The 13,881-nt window shown below is 28.3% G+C and overlaps 1 protein-coding gene across 1 annotated transcript in view; it reads right to left on the bottom strand.

Moving 5' to 3' along the window:
* The window catches only part of LOC106786755 (alpha-tocopherol transfer protein-like), a 7,905-nt gene extending 6,231 nt beyond the window's left edge, over positions 1 to 1,674 (bottom strand). Inside the window, exon 1 of the mRNA XM_014748484.1 lies at positions 1,421 to 1,674. The gene's annotated coding sequence lies outside the window, so the exon portion shown is untranslated. The remainder of the gene's footprint in view (positions 1 to 1,420) is intronic.
* Between the last annotated feature and the right edge of the window lie 12,207 nt (positions 1,675 to 13,881).

Below are 13,881 nucleotides of genomic sequence, written 5' to 3'. Positions count from 1 at the left end.
TATACAAAACGCTCGACACTCGATAGCCAAGACGAAAAATTCTCGCTACAGCATGAAAGAATATCAGAAATATATAATACAGAACACTCAAAAATCGATGGCCCAAACAAAAAGACTCGCTATCGCCTAAACAAATAGAAAGGGAGAAGTATCCTTTTCTTTTCTCACTCGCACTCGCATTCACGACCGAGAGACTCCAAGATAACGCACACTAGCTCGCTCGCGTGTAAAAACCAACGAAGAAGCGTGGCTTGCCCTCTTTCTTACAATTACCTTTCATCTTCATTTTCTCGCTTATATTTGCAAATACGAAGATACACCTTAGAACATTTTTTATGTATTTTTCAATTCTCTACAACTTTTGTTTGAAACTTTTTTTCGATTTAATGCCTAGATTCTAAGATACGGCCGTTTTTTACCCTTTTTTACCCTTTTTCTCAAAGATTTCCTGATCCAATTGCACAAAAATTAGCACCATTCGATTCAGCGTCATCGAATTACCCCATTATATCAAGTTTTTAGCCGGGTGCCCAAAAAGTCGGCAGTTTTCCTGTTATTGACTGGACTATTAATACAACATTAATTGTAATCTGATTGATCATTATTTGTGATTTGTTTTATTTTCATTTGTAAATAAAAATAAATATATATTTGAATTTAATTTGTTTAATTGGGCAAGATTAAATGAAATTCTATCTAAATTCTCAAAAGAAGAATAAATTATTACAATAAAACGATCCCCTCGTTATTAACTCCTGTTATTAAATAAACAATTAACGTAAAATTATAAAAAAAAAAAATAACAATAAGAAATAAAATATAATATAATTGAATATCTCCAATATTAAAAATTAAAATTATTCAATTAATATCTACTAGAGATTACTTTTTAGAAAGCACAAAATAATAATTTTGTCCACAGCTCAAACAACTTTCCATTTAAGAGAGAAAATAGTGTCCCATGTATATTGAACTCTTCTTGCGAGTAACGTTGAACGATCGTAATCGTGATCGTATTATTAAGTACTATACTTCGAAAATTTCGTCGAACGTGTATCACAGTCGCACTTTCACGCACGTGCACAACCTTTAACATCATTTGTAATTTTAACTAACACTATTATACACGATATATATATAGTTATTCGATAAAAAAATTACTTTATATATATATATAAATTCTCGAACAAATTTTTATTTTTTTAATCGAACACGACGGGATAGTTATTATTTATTTATTTATTTTTTTTTTTTTTAATAAACGTTACACAAAATTAAGAAAAAAATGATCGATCGATGTGAATAAAACAAAATAAAAAATGGATAATACATCGTTTAAACAGAACATTGTCTTTCCCATATACGTAATACAAACAATCTATTATAAATTACGAGTAATTCTTATAAAATAACTACTTACGTGTGTGGATTTTATTTGTTTCCAGAAGAGAGAGAGAGAGAGAGAGATTAAACGATAAGATTTATAAAAATAAGGATGATCAGTTTTACTCAATGATTATTCTCGAGGAGTAAGAAAATCCTTTGGAAAAAATAATAATAATTAATCGCGATGTGAATATAATAATTACACTTATTTACAACGTCAAACTATCTACGACTTATGTACGACTGTACCAGTAGAAGAAACATTTCTATCTACTTTGAAAAGGATGGATCCTCTCGTTACAAACCTAATGTAAGCCCCTCTCTCCCATACGAGTCATGGATTCACAGGTAAGAACGAGACTCACATACGAGTGTACAACATCAAGCTGCTAACAGATGGGTGGTCTTAACTGTATACATACGTGTACACGTATGCACACACATATACACATTCGTATAGACAATGTATACGGTATAGGTTGGAAAAAGTATGGCAGACAGAATCCAAACGTTTTCACAACGTTCGCATGGTAACACTCCGATTTCGTGATTCGATATCCCCAACTTGATACTCTATTCTTAACGGAAAAGTATAATACTTTTTAACTATTTTTTTTTTTAATCATTATTTTTCGATTGGATAGTATTTTCCTATTTTTTTAAATAAAAATATCAATACGTATTGCAAGTGATCAGACAATGTTACATTGATTAATATATTATATATTATAATGTATATATTGTTTATTATAATTTATTATACTCTATTATATTATTTTTAAGTATTTTATAGTTATTATTTTATTATAATATATAGAGAATATTTGCGAAAAAGATTGTCATTATATACTAGTTATTTATTTTACAAGATATTGAACAATAATATGTAAGAATATTAATCAAATTAATATGAGTACGTATAGATGAATTTTTTAGTTCATTTGAAAAAAAAAGGAAGATACAATAAACATTGCAATTGAAATAAAATGATTTAACATACTATATTACCTAAATCGATAAATTATATTCATCTATTTACTGGCTTAAAATTTTAAATTCTAATGATAATTGTGTATTTGGAAACACACACAACGTACATAAAAATAGATACTTATTTACTTTCATACCATACCAAACGTTTCTAAAAACATTACTGATACACGATGAAAGTCTAGAGAATTGTTCATTTAATTCTTACCTTGCTATCCGTAATTTTACCACACCCATTATAATTACAGTTATTAATGCATTTATTAAAATCACTAGAAATTTGTATGCGTATGTATATTTGTATGTATGTATGTATGTATATATGTATATGAATCCTGGTCAAGGGAAACTTTATATTGACTAATTAAAAAAAAAAAACAATTAAATGAAAGAACAAAGATATATCAATGATATTATGTGTATATGTATGTATATATATATATACATAACTTATTATTAATTATTACAATTATTTCATTAATTTCGTCGTTATTTTCGTTTCCTTGAAAAATATCGATTTCTTCTTAAATTTGGTCGTCCTTGCTTATAACGTCCCATATAATCTTTCATTATGTTTGGTATATTTGCTATATTAGATATATTAGGTATATTTGGTATATTAGGCATAAACGGTATGTTAGGCATAAATGGTATGTTTGGCATAAATGGTATGTTAGATAAATTAGGTATATTAGGTAGATTAGGTATATTAGATATTGGCGTTCTCTGAGACGGATCGAAAGATAACGAATAGTATGATAATCGAATTGGTGGTCGATGATTATGTCTATCTTGAGACATTAAATTAGGACAGGAAATATTATTAATTGACATGTCGAACGAGGATAACTTTTCCCTAAAAAAAAAAAAAAGAAGAAAAAACAAATTACTGCAAATTTTTTGCGAAAAAAAAAATGTATATAGTAACTATTAAATATTTCTTTCACTATTTACTAACGTAAAAAATAACTTACTTATCTTTGCCACACTCACACCCATGTTTTACTCGGTAACGAACTTTGCACGGCAAAATGGGACTAAGCATCCTGTAATAAAAGATGACGAGATCATTTTTCAAAAAGAAATACACATAATTCATTATGCTAACGTTTACATAAATATATATATATGCACGCGTACCATTGATTTGCTTGCAAATGCGGAAATGACTGTGACTTAGAAGATGTCGGCTCACAATGATTCCTTGGAAAAAAGAATAATAAAAAGAAAAATTATTCGTTTGAACTTACGACTACATTCGAATAAAAATTTCGATCGGCAACATTTTTTTTGTGCATGAAAATAAAATAAAATTACTTGGAACTTATTACTGTTTTTTTTTTTTTTTTTTACGTAGAAGAAAATTCATACAAACTTACGTAACGGTTGACAAACGATGAGAATTTAATTTCTTGTCAATTTTTTTATTATTATTATTTTTATTATTATTACTATTATTATTATTATTATTATTATCATCATTATTTTTTTGTTTTTTCTTACGATCCTTACGTTCCTTAGCTTCTTTTATCTCTTTTATCTTATGTTTACCGCGTTTAATGAGACTGTTACTAAGAAAAATGTTACATATAATATTATAACGGTATTATTAAAATTAACGTGTTAAATGATGCACTTACTCGTTGACAGGTGTGTCCTCGTTTGATGTTTTTCGTGATACGTTAACTTTGTTCACGGTACATCGACGCGCATCCTTAGCGCATTTCAAACAATTCGTGCCAAACATTTCGTCGAATTTCTTACGAGAGTATCTGTCCTTGGTTCTAAATAATTACGAATAATATCGTTCGTTTAAATAAAACAAAAAAAAAAGTATCTTTATTCGTCCCAGACTTCTTTAAAGATTATTTTACATATTGAAATGTGCAAATGGGATATATACGAATGTATGTAACATAAATGAATATACGAATTTTGAAACATCAAAATTGAAGGTTAAGCTTACAATTCAAGTGCAATGGCACACCAGAGACATGCGAGACAAGCACAACTGCAAAGTGCAAAGATTTCCAGCATTTCGAGAAAAAGATCGAAATGTTTATTTCAATCCAGAGATTGTCTGTTTAATTGTTATTATTCACGCAACCTGACGTTGCGTGTTATGATGTTTTGGTTATGTTACAAAGAATTTTGTTCCATTTTGGAATCCTCCTTTCATTACGAATGTCTTTTTTCTAGCCCTCTTACGATTAATTTACGAAATTTTTGTCATCTTCTTTTCTTTTTTGTTATTGTTGTTGTTGTTGTTGAAACTTCACGATACGTTCTGTTTTATTGAAAGATTATTCTGGATCGAGAAATAAATTGTCAACGTAATGGTATAAATATTTTGTTTGTGTATATATATATATTTATTATATAAAAAAAATAATTAAATTGTTAAACAATATGGTGGATTGTTTTACTATTTGCAACACCGCTTGCATCGCATGTATCTGGTGTTTTCTTTTATCAACTTGGTACAAATAACCTAATTAATTTGTGATCTTGGTAACGATTTAATATTAATTAATTAAATCATATTTTCATTTTATTATAATCATTTTCTTTTTTCTTTTTTTTTTTTTTATATTTTTCTATATATCAGTTATCCGAAATTTCGTACGAATTTAATACGAAAAGATTCCAGCGATTGTTATATCTATCAAATGGACAAATTTAAGAATCCTGGCAAATAATCAAGAATTTCTAACAGCGAATCTTATTACTTCCGATTCACTGCATTTTTTCTTTGCAAACATTTTGAATGACTCTTATTTGACGAATATCAATAGGAAAAAAATTTGGAAATTTATTAAAATGTAAAATAAAGGACGAGAAAAGTGTTCCTTTTTTTCTTCTTCTTCTTCTTCTTCTTCTTTTGTATAATTATTATACTTTTTTTTTGTCTGTTTATTTAAATATATATTCACGTATATGAGATCTTTGTTTTTTTTTTTTTAAAAAAGGAAAAACTTTATTACTTTATTAAATATTATTATTATTATATATCGTATAAATATATTCTAACGTATCGTAGAACGTGAAATTTTGTCTACATTTGTATCAACGCAATCGTCAAATTTATTTATTACATTTAAATCGAAATTTTTATTTTTCTCAATAATATCCTGCGCAGGTATAACCGTAACCTTTGCCGTAGATACGTCACCATTATTGTCAACTAATTGTACTATTTTTTGTATGGTTGAAAATTCCATTACAACGGTAGACTTGTTGGTGTCGTCGGTGGTTTGAGAAATTTTCGATATTTTTTTTCTAACAATCGTGGGATCTTTATTTCTCATTGATAAGCTAATAATAATAATAGTATTTTTTCTTTTCGTAAATTACATTTACATTACAATAAAATAATTTCTTATAAAAACAGGAATTAATTATTAAACATATTGAAAAACAATAATATTACCTCGTAGGAGATGTTTTTTTGCCATTATGTTTTTTATACTCGGACAAATATCTAAGCTTGCTTTTAGGCTTAGGTTCACTCGTATCTTTCCTTTTGTATTGTTCATCGTTATTCGTGTAGGATCTACTATTGCCAAAAACATGATTTCTGTCGTCTATGTCTAGGTCTACCTTTCCTTGAGGTAATATTTTCTTGGAAACGTGACAACTCGAACAGCTTTTCGATTTTCTTCTCATATGAGACCTAGAAGTTTGACGAGAAGAAATCTTTCTGGCACAACAACGATGATTCCTATATTGCCACCTAAAAAATATTTTCAAGTTCATTCGCTTTTACGTGTACCGATAATTATTATATAATTATCATAAAAATTCAAAAGTAACTTCTCGAGATTAAGATAAGTAAGAACAAAAAATTGATACAAAGTGATACCATGATTTATATTTTTTACAGAACAATTATTTATATTATTAATATTACTCTGTAGTATATATCATTATTTTTATATATAAATTACCATAATGCACACGTGGTCACAGTCGAACTGAACATGAAAAAACAATTCAAAACTGTCAACACTATTAATGGCTCCAACATGATCGATCAATTATTTATATCACATATTTTATTCTATCGACACAAAAAAATAACATTCATCTATCGTATTATATTAACGTTAAATCGTATCGAGATATTAGGTTAATGAAATTTGGAAATAATTATTTGACGAAATATTCGCATTCATTTGTAAATTAAATCTAATAAAATAGATAACAAATTAAATATATATATATATATATTTAAAAAAATAAAATAGATAACTTCACGGTATAAAGTGTAAATGACAATAACAATAAATAATGTCTCTCATATATAAATTTGATTAAATTTTTGTTTGGAAAACTAATAATGAATATTTTATCATTGAAATGTATAAATAGCAAACAATATTGTCTCCTTTCTAAATAATTAATTTTCTAATCACAAAAATGTCTGTATTTATGTATATGTGTGCTAAATTTATAGGTTAACGTTAAACACGATTAGACACGAAGAAGTTTCACGATATACTCAAGGAATGCAAGCATTGCACTACTTCTGCTGATATTAGCCCCATTTTACCCTTCATGGATCGTTTGAAATATGTCACTAGCATGATTCGTTGACTGGCAATAACGAAACCTTAAATGGCTATATTAATTGAAGATGTATTACATTAAATTTACCACTTCTTTGTCTCACCTTGTCAAGATACCGATTACATTTCGATAAGAATGTTAATTACACTGACCGTAGCATTATGCATCTCGTGTCTTTCGTGTTTTTATCGTCATCTCGTTAGAAGAAAAGCAACTAAGGAAACAATTTCTACGAGGAAAAGTGAAATAAAATATAAAAAAAGTGTTAATGAGAGAAAATTAAGTGTACCAGTATATAAATTGAAACGAACTGTACCAGATATATCGAATATTAATAATTAATCGATACGATTAATAATTTCATAGTATGAAATAAATCAAATTATTGGATATTTTTGAAAATAAAAATTCATATATATATATATATATAAATATAAATTTATTTACATTAATACATTTTTTTTAATTACTTTTATGTCTAATAAAAATAACACGTTATATATTATTTTCAGAAAGAAATAATATACGTTGAGTTTAAAATTTTCATCCAAGAAATTTACAAGTTAGTTTTCGGCAAGAGAGTGACGATGAAAGAAAATGTAAAAGTAGAACGACGGGAGATAATAAATCGATATAGGAAGTATAGTGTATTCATAAAGAGAGGTCAAAATATTCGGATAAACTTAAACGTTATTGGTGCAGACAGGGGAATAAATTCGATGATGAAAGCGTATGTATAGGACAAGTAAAACTTCTCAATGGGGGTTCCCTTTTTAGGGTTTGCTTAGGTTATATAATTGCCAGAGATTTTGAAAGACAGTGATACAAAGCTATCCGTTAACCGCAACGTAACGATCGACAAAACGACATTTTCTTACATATTTATATATATATATCTATATGTGTATAATACGTGTGTGTGTGTATGTGTGTGTATGGAATTATATAACGATGATATTACGAATGATTTCGTCAACACTAACATAATCTAACAATTGAGCAGCTCCGCTTGCAGAACTTTTCAAAAGCCACCGATCCACCATTTCCTTTTGACACAATCAAAATGCGAAAGACCACCCTCCAGGAAAACGTTACCACCTGCTGGGTTTACCTATCTAACGATTTATTTGTTCCATTAGTTACCTCCGCCAAGTCATTAACATTATTAATGAGAATATCATACAATTTTCATAGAAATTCTCATATTACAATCTTTCCAAATTTTTCAAATCGTAACTTAATACGTCGGAGTGTTCTTATATATTCGATTTTTTGTTAATTGATATATTCAATGAATATTATTATATAAACAAAGTATTTATTTCAAACAAAAGTAAAAGATTATTATTTATTGACTAATTTATATAATATTAGAGTATTAAAGTTATAGTTATGGTGTTGTTGATGTGTTGTCTTTTTTTAAATATAAAATACTACAAATTTCAATATATATTATATTTATTAATTATAAAACGGGGTATAATGATTTTAAATAAATTAATAAAAATATGAATGAAAGATGTCCGTTTAATAATCCGTAACCCCAACAGATATAGATATCATTTTTTTGGAACATTTAAAAAAATCGATATTTCCCATCCCGGTCCTTTATCAAAATTTCGAAATTTTCTTGTTCAGAGTTCGATGAATTATTGCGGTTCTCTTTGAATGTTCAAAGACATATTCCTTCACTTCTTACTACTCTAAACATCAAGATCGGTGTCACTTGTCGTTTCATTCAAGTATCAACCACAAACCACATTCATTCATTCATTCATTCATTCGTTCGCGATGAAGCAAACAAGAAAAGTGGAAAAACCAATGTGGAAAGAAGATTCTCAAGCACTATATTGATCTAACCTAAGATCATACTTGTCACGGTATTTCTCGTGAATCGAGAACGTGACTACTATTCCGCATAGTTTTCTAATTTATTGGCTTCCATTATATATTGTCGAGTCTTTAACAGACCACACACAGAGCGAACTATACCTTTATGAAGTCTCATAGCCATTCACCCACGCTATTCATTCTTCTTCTATTTCTTTTATCTACTCCTCTAACTCAACTCCCCTAACTCATCTCCGCCCCCTCCCCTCACCCCACCACCTAAAACTTTTTTTCTTTCATCCATTCGTACGATTTTCTAATATACTTCAAGAACCAATGTTATTTCTTAGAAATATTCTTTATCTATATAGCCATTCGCGATTCTTGAAATACAGAAAAATATGTCTAATAGAAATTACAGGAAAGTATAATATAGAATAAATGGTTTCTTTTTGCTTGGATAGAAAAAGATTAGTATAAAATGTGTCTTCGATCATGGTGCTAATAGAAAATCAAATGTTTACGAGTGAAAAAGATTTTTCTATATCAACGTAAAACAAATTCTTATTTTTTTGTTTGTTTCTATATAAATGAATTTTTAATCCGAAGAGGTTAAAATTATTTCTATGATTAAGATTCAAACTTTTCAACCCCCATCAAGCGTATAAGATATAATTATAAAAGTATAAATAATACGTATATATAAATTATCTATATATATATTTATTTGGAAAAAGAAAATAAGAATAATTGTACTTTTGAATGATCATAATTTAGACATCTGGAAATCGGTATATAAGATTGTTAAGTGATAATTAGGATGTTACATTTAACGATAGGAACGATTGGAATAAACTACGAAAAACATCTCGTGATCGTAAATCGTTATGAATTGACATTCTAAGTAAGTAGTAGCCACACTATTTGGAGAACTATTGAAAAGTTAGAAAACGCCTTCGTGTGATCTTCGGTAAAAGTTAAAGGAAGGAAAAAATCTGAACCGTATGAAAACGATTCGTTCCGGCTAGTAGAATATTTCGTATTATGAATGAACTGAAAAAAAAAAAGAAAAAGGAAAAAAGAAAATAAAAATATATACACAATATACGCTGACTCGTGCACTTTTATAACACATTCACGCCTGTTCGTATTCGTATTCACACTTTCTTTGCTAACTTTATTCAAATGTGTCTGTCTACCATCCATTCTTTATTAATTCATTCGGAAAAATACAAATTCTACGCCTATTCTACTACGTTTCATTGATCCTATCTCGATTCATCTCAAAGAATTCTTTTCTTTTCTTTAGAATAAAAATACATTTTACTATCAAAGATTCGAGAAATTTGTTCCCGTTCCAATCATATTCGTTTTATAAAATTAATATGCATGAAAGAAAGAGATAGAGAGAGAAAGATAAAGAAAGACAAATTAATAAGCAATCGATTATAATGTTAAAATTGTTATTGTCACAAATTGTTAATGTTGTATCACAAAATTTACAAGATCAAATTGTACGCATTCGTATTAGATAAAATTCAGATTGGATTTTTACGTCGTTTAAAAGAAAGAAATCTTTTTACTTTTTACTTTTCTTTCTTTTCTTCTTCGTCGTTTTCTTTTTCGATTGTTTGTCCACCGATGATTGTCTTTCAATTAGATTCTCATTTAAATGAATCGAAGAAGAAGAAGGTGAAGGTAAAGGTGGCGTTGGTGGTTTGGGTGTTCTAAGTTCCAACTCGACGTTTCTTTTAATTTTCTCCGTTATATCCGGTTTCTTTTTGATTCTTAACAAACAAACGTTTTCATTGCCATCGGTTATTTGATCGGTGTGTACTTCTTGCGATCCAGGTGCACCGAGTATAGGATAAAACGTAATAGTTCGACACTCGTCGTTAGTATTTTGACCACCCTTGCACGAACCGATCTGTAATACACATTTTGTTATACATTTTTTCTTGTATACATATAAATATTTGTATCAATCGTAAATTGTGTCAATTATTTAATATATGATTTAACGAGTAATTTAATATAAAACTACAAATCAATGAGATTATGATAAAAATACTATTATGGTGAACCAAAAAAGTTCGTGCATTTTTTAAATTAATATTTCCAATGATAAATTTTACAAAAAACAAAACAATCCATTGTGCAATTTATAAAACAATTTATAACACAATAAACGTACGAACTTCTACTCTTCATCCTAATATTATAAATATTATTTTATATAATAATTTTTGTTGTTTTTTTTTATTATTATTATAAAAATACTATAACGAGATGTAATTATATTTTTGGTATTAACTACGAGATCTAACGAACCTCATAAGAAATGGCTTGAGGTTTATAATGAGGATTTTCCTTGGTACCCATGTGACCCTTAGATTGTACGCGAAATAAAATGCGATTATTATTGTTGGAACCTTTTAAAATTTTAGGACCCGATTTACTCGTTGGTCTTTGAATTTCTACAACGTCGCAATCGCACGGTGGATCCCATTGATCTAATTTCTTTTTAGATTTTGATTTATCCTTCTCCATTCGTATGATCAATCGATTACCAATCATCTCTGCACCGATTTGTTCGTAATATTTCGAAGAACATGTATCCTTGATTTTTGTCGAAGATGAACAAGGTGGTGGACACATTGGAACGTGTATTGGTGGACAACAACAGGGAACTTTTACATAAAATTAATTAAAATATTATAATAAAAGTAACGAATATATTTTATTTATTTGTTAACCATACCTGGTTTACAAATGTCTTGCATGTTTAATTTATAATTGCCAAATTTTGATGACGATAATTATTTAATAATAAATTAATATACGTTAAATATAACAGTGATTTTTTTCCATTTTATAGGTTAACAATTATTTTACAATCGATTTTGATATATGTATCGATATCTTCTTCCCTTTTTTTAAATTCTGAACATCTTCAAATCGTCAATATTTGTATTCAAACACATCTTCTTTTGGTTATGAACAATTATTTGGAATAATGTATAAACAAAAAGAAAAATTATTGAAAATTATTAAACATCATGTATAATCATATGCAATAACATTAGCCGTTATGATTTGGTTTCTAAACGCACGAAAGATAATACGACATGATCGCAGGAACTTACGATTGTGGTTGTATACCACCTAAAATCACTCGCCCGTATTCAAATTGCTTGAAATCTCATTCACACGATCAGACACAACAGAAATACACTTTACTACGATGTCATGCTGTTCCAACTCCTTCTTCCCCAAGAAATTCCTGTTGCAAACCTTTCAAGTATGTAAACTATTTCTAAAGTTACATATATATATATATATATGTATATATACATGTATATTTCATGAATAACATGATTTTATATACGAATGTACATTCACACAGACAAAATTCAGTAACCTGTCGTAATGCGATTTCTTCGTGTCCAAATTTTGACAAAATACACAATTGCACCTGTTCAACCGAACCACCTAAACTCGTTGAAATTTCACAAATTCCTGACGATTGTAATTGCGGATTAAAACAATTGGAGGATTGTAAAGAAGAACGATCGGATCCTTGTTCAACGGGAAAAAAATCTAAAATAATTTCAGATATTTCTAATAAAGGACTCCCATATAAAGAAATAGAAGCTATCATTAATGACAATCATATGGTGATTAGAATGCAAAAGGAACCCGTTCAAGAAGAGTTTGAACCACCTTGCGATTGTCCAAATGGTCCAGGTATACTTCCATCGAAATCTGATAACGAAATCAAATCTTCAGGATCCCCAAAATGTCGAAATGATATTGTCTATGAAATGAGTGACTTATCTAAACCGGGATACAAGTGTACTGGTCAAAATTCAATGATCAAACAGAGTTGCGATCAAAGTGGTAAGCCATAATTTTCTGTTAAACGAATTTTAAAACAAACGAAAATTCAACGGAACACTTTTTACAATTGGTCAATATTTCCAAGCACGTTTCGTCAGTACTTTTATAAATAAAAAGAAAAAAAATGAATAATCAAATACTAAATGGAAATAATAGTAAGAATAAAAATAAAAAGTAATTTGTAAAAAATATTATGTGTGTGTGTGTTTGACACGATAAGTAATAGTTTTGAAAAAAAAAAGATCTACAGTTATTCCTCTACATTAATAATCGTTATAATTACATTTATATAAAGGTAAAGGTGGACGTACTATAACTGTGTATCCCCATCCTGGAATTCAACAGAAAGTATCTGACAATACTCAAGATGATAAAGAAAAAAAGAAACAGGAAAAAACTAAAACAAACAAGCATCAAATAGATTTAGAAGAAAATCCAAATATATTTGTATTGAGAATACGTAAAATGTCTCGCAACGTTGATGGGAAACATAAACTTAATTTAGAATTTCGTGCACCAAGACCATGGATCAATCGAACATTTAACGAACCAATCAAACGTCCCGCTATTCAATTACAAATGAATTCTGAAAATGAACGAAAGGATGTTACAACGGTTAAGAAAAAAAGACAACGTACTGGTGAAAAGAAAAAGATTTTCAAAAAAAGAAAGAAATAATTATCGAGATCATTTTTTAGAAAAGACCCCAAAAACAGCGGTGTTCTTTTAACAATCATTCTATACATTATATAACAGCTGTTTCCTTTTTTGATCAGTCAATGAACGATGATCCGCTCCAATTTTCTTCCCACGAGATCATTTTCTTCACCTAACACCACGACTAATCTCAAATCTGATCGGGGAAAATGAAATTTCCGGATCATACGAAGATCCAGATTACCCATATCTACGTTTAACCTTTTCGATTTGTTTCGGAAACAGATATGTATTTTAAAGAAATCAGAAAAGTATCTCTTTCATTATTATTTTATAACATCGTAATACATTTTACTTTGAAAATAAATGAATTTTAACGAAAGTATATTATACAACGTTAATAATCATTTCGATTTGTTTTGGAAAAAATAGATAGGTGTTTTAAAAAATTTGAAAAAATATCAATGTTACAAAAAATGTCAAGACATTTTTCCTTCTTTCATTTTTATTTTATACCATCGTACTACATTTTACTTTGAAAATATATAT

The sequence above is a fragment of the Polistes canadensis genome, unplaced genomic scaffold (genome assembly GCF_001313835.1).
Source record: "Polistes canadensis isolate GaletaPanama2010 unplaced genomic scaffold, ASM131383v1 scaffold_81, whole genome shotgun sequence".
NCBI lineage: Eukaryota > Metazoa > Arthropoda > Insecta > Hymenoptera > Vespidae > Polistes > Polistes canadensis.
Note: the sequence above shows the minus strand (reverse complement) of the source record. Positions and strands in the feature narration are given on the sequence as shown.